We start from the raw sequence: 4317 nt of genomic DNA, 5'->3' as shown, positions 1-4317 counted from the left end.
CGGGGTTGAGGACTCTCCACATATCAGCTATATTATATTTTGCCATTATGTGAAATAATTCATATCTACTAGTGTCGTTTCTTATATTTCTATTTGCTGTAACATTACTGGTTAATATCGTATTAACATCTCCTATCATTATACTATAGTCAATACTGTATGTATGTATTAGGTACATGTTGTGCAAGTATAAGGTACTAAATATTTTAATCATTATTATTTAATACCGTGGACGTCGCTAGCCCTATTTTAGGGGGGCTTCAGCCTCCCTAAAATAATCCCTATAATTTGGGCCAATATTTTGTTTATTATTATTATCTTGATTATTTCGGAGTTGACCATGTTGTATATGACATGAGAGCATATGTCTTACAAAGTCGCTCATATATCAGGAATGGTAATAGCTAGATGTTCTGTTTTTTTACTCGAAAAGAGGACACCTCCACACATGCTGGTGTCTCTTCTCCCCTGTAGTTTCCTGCTTGTTGCTCCGTCACACGCCCTCTGCTGGTGAGCTGCGTCATTACACACAACCGCTCATTTAATGAGGTGAATTTATAACTTTTGACTTTATGTGGAGGAGGGATTGATTTTGGAATGAGGAGGCTGCAACCTGCGATGGCACCACTAGATGTCAGCTTTTCACAGCATTGGTGGTTCAGTGGTAGAATTCTCGCCTGCCACGCGGGAGGCCCGGGTTCGATTCCCGGCCAATGCAATGACCCTTTTAACTGAGGAACATGTGAGGGGACATATATTCACCTTCACATCTATGCTGTTGTTCAGCATGTTGTTTTTATATGTGTTAACAGACCTATCTGACTTCTGTTAACATCACTGTGACATACACACAGAGGCTCTACACTTCACAGACGAGCTTCAGTGGTACAGTGTACATCACATTTGAAACAAGAGCACTTACCATCACTGGTAGTGAAGGTGTCACAGGAAGAATTACTGTGATGTTTTACCTTTAGAGCCTTTTTATAGAACACACTCATTTGATTTAAATTAGGAATGTTTGTTCTGTAGTTGTATTTGATTTAAAAAAAGACCATGTTTCACCTCTTTCTGAGCCGCATTAGTGCAGTAGGCAGCGAGTCAGTCTCATCATCTGAAGATTGTGACTTCAACCCTCACAAGGGGCACTTGTTTTAGAGCCAGAATACAGATTACAAAGAGCACACTGTATGTTTACATGTCATACAGCTCATATTCATAGAGACCACTGAAGCAAGGCGTCTGGACTTGTAGAGTTTTCTTGAAGACGTTTCTCTGCTCCTCCAAGCAGCTTCATCAGTTCTACCTGTTGGTGGGAAACATGGTTTATATGTGGTGGAGGACCTCAGTGGGTGGGTCTGGGTGACACTTACAAACAATAGCACTAAATGTTTCCATAGTTACCTGTGTTGGTCTGGCTGACTGAGTCTGCTGTTTCTAATGACTGGCTAACGACTACAAAGATGATGTCTGAGGCCACCTCCTCTGTTAAGGACAGAGGTTTGCACATACTCACAGCAAGAACACAGGGCTGTCAACCAGTCCCCTCCAGCAGTCTCATAGTCGTTAGCCAGTTGCTATCTGTTAGCTTTGCATTGTTGAGGACAAGACGGCAAGTGACTGAAGATGTGCATCCATATTAATGGAGGTCCACATGTCTGAAGTCAGACTCCCTCCCTCCACCCTCTGCAGTTGAGCCTCTGCCTCCTTCTCATATTTGTCATCCACCATCTTCTTTAGAGCCTTTCTAGAAGGCAGGCTGGATGTGGGGTCTTATGGAGCCAAATCAGGGTCATAAGTTTTGTTAACCTGAAAAAATAAAATTCATTCAAACACTAAAATTTGAAACTGAAAATGTATGTTTTGATGTTGATTTTTTTCTGTTTAAAATTTTTTTGGAATCAACTTTGAAATTCTTTTGAATAAATTGTTTATTTTCAGGTTTCATGTCAATCATTATTTTCATATTTACCATTTTATTTTTTTCAGATTCAAATCTTAATTTTTTACAGTTTCACATCTTGTTTCTTCAGGTTCAGATCTTTTTTCAGCTTCAGATTTACTTTTCAGGTTCAAATCTTTTTTTCGCTTTCGCCTCTCCTTTTTTCACCTTTGAGGTTTTGACCCCGATTTTGCGGGGGGGGGGGGGCGGGGGGGGGGGGGACATGGGTGTGGCCTGCTGAGTGACAGCAGGACAATGAAGACTAAGGGCTTTGCTCAGCCACGGTGCCTTCAGGGAACATTGGACATTTCAAAGGGTTACCTCAACACGCGCTATCTTTCATATTGATGTGACCTGCTGCAAAACATTGACACCAGTCAAAGTATAAGATGCTTCAAAGCAGACCTGGTAACAATCACTATATTGAGTCAACACATTATGGAATAATCTACAGTTTACAGTTGACAAATCTGTCAGTGATCGCGTGCCCGCAGTACTCATGGCGCATCATGGCCTCCGCTCCACCAGGGCCACAGACATCAATGCAGGTAAGAATTGGTAACTATTTCTTTTCTATCTAATGAGTCTTTCTGAGTTCGACCTCAGCAATAAACAGACCTGTCATTTATGAAACATGAACAAAGGAAAGACGCTTTTATTCTGCACAGGATGATAATGACGCATGTTGCTAGCTTAAACTGTCTTGCGCTAACAGCTAATAACCTATTTTTTTGCCCGTTTTATCCACGTATTTAAGCTTCCCCTTCGATAACTGGTGATACAGCTAATTTTAGTTTTCTGAAATGTCTTTGTTAACATCTGCACAGACCCTTATCAATGTACTGACACAGAATGTGTCTCAGGGGCAGCAAGAGCATGGAAGACAACTGGATCAAGCTTCTCCTTCTGTACAACAAGAGATGGCCAGGTTTTAGATTTTAATGCAGTCTCATTTTCTATGTTAATTAAAAGTATTTTGAATGGTACATGTGATGCTGTGTAAGTATATGCAATATTCATATTTTATTTTTATTTTAAAATTATTCAGATCTTTCCCTGGATTTTTCATTCGGAAAAGGAAAGATTCCAAAGAGCTGTGGTACATCATCTACCAAAGCTTGGAAGCCATTTACTTTCTACACATACCTGCTAAACCTAAATGCAGAGACTACCCCAAACCCATCAGAAGAGTTTGAACTTACCCTGGCAGGACTTGGAAAAAGGCATCTCACCATGTCAAAGGATTTAAGCCATGAGGAGGTATTGCAGTAATCAAATATAATTGATTAATAATAATTTTAAATTATAATTGACAGATGATACCTTATGTAATTGTAATTGTCTTAGTTTGACAGACTACTCCAACATGAGTACCCAAAGATGCATGGGCTTAATGGAGGAGGATGGCTGCTCTATAAGGCTTCAGGTGGAGCAAACCAATAATATAACAACTATAATACATAGCAATGTGTGTGATAATGCCTTTCAAGTGCAAAGACACACAAATACAATAATTTTTGTGTTTACAGGTGGCCACGGGAGGCGGCGACTGATAATGATTCCACCTGATTCTCATGGATACACTGTCACAGCGGCAGGGAAAAACACCGTGTTCATAGTGCCTTTGCAACATGGATTTGACCTGTCTCCTTCATTTTGGAATTCAGATGCCACTGAATTCCAAAATATGCCAAAAGCACAATGCCAGACATGTAGAGTAAGTTTTCCTTTGCAGATTTTGGCTCATCATGTTAATGAATGCATGCTAGGACTATGACCATAAGTGTTTGTAATTGTGTATAGAAATGGTGGCAGGGATCGAGAGCCGTTTCTTTGATGGACCGCCACATCAGAGGAGCCCCCGGTATTCTCTCAATGACTATGACAGTGGCCTCTACAGGTGTGCTTATGTTCTTAGCGGATAAAGAGAAACAAATCAATGTTTTTAGCATGACATTCACTTATGTTTGGTTTGTGTTAATAGGACTGTAGGCGAGATTATTGCTGTCAGCCTTGCACAAGGTGGACCAGCCCCTGCCTTTTTCAGCCCGTGGACCTACCAATACCTGTGCAGTGGGCAGATAAACCCAACTCTTCTCACCAGTGATGCTGTTGCAGATGTCCAATTGAAAAGTTTAATTGACCAGGTATAGGATCTATGTGATGGAAGTATTGGATTGATCCTTTCTTCACTTTTAGGTTGCGATGTCAACTGAAGATTCAATCAGGGACTTAAGTGCTGAAACTGTGGATACACTGGTGTGATCTCCATTCAAAATAAGGATTCCATTGTTCGGTATGTTCTAATGTGCGTTTGTTTATGAACGCACTGGTGTAGTTAATAGGTACATGAGTAAGATTGTGTACTCTCTACT

General features: G+C 40.5%; 1 non-coding gene across 1 annotated transcript; it reads left to right on the top strand.

Annotated features, from left to right (window-relative positions):
• The first annotated feature begins 647 nt into the window (after positions 1-647).
• Positions 648-718, top strand: trnag-gcc (transfer RNA glycine (anticodon GCC)). The gene has a single exon. It is a non-coding gene; the product is annotated as a tRNA-Gly (tRNA).
• Positions 719-4317: the final 3599 nt, after the last annotated feature.

Source organism: Parambassis ranga, unplaced genomic scaffold (genome assembly GCF_900634625.1).
Source record: "Parambassis ranga unplaced genomic scaffold, fParRan2.1 scaffold_21_arrow_ctg1, whole genome shotgun sequence".
NCBI classification, from domain to species: Eukaryota; Metazoa; Chordata; class Actinopteri; family Ambassidae; genus Parambassis; species Parambassis ranga.
The sequence above is the reverse complement of the archived record's forward strand: the minus strand, read 5'-3'. Positions and strand labels throughout refer to the sequence as shown.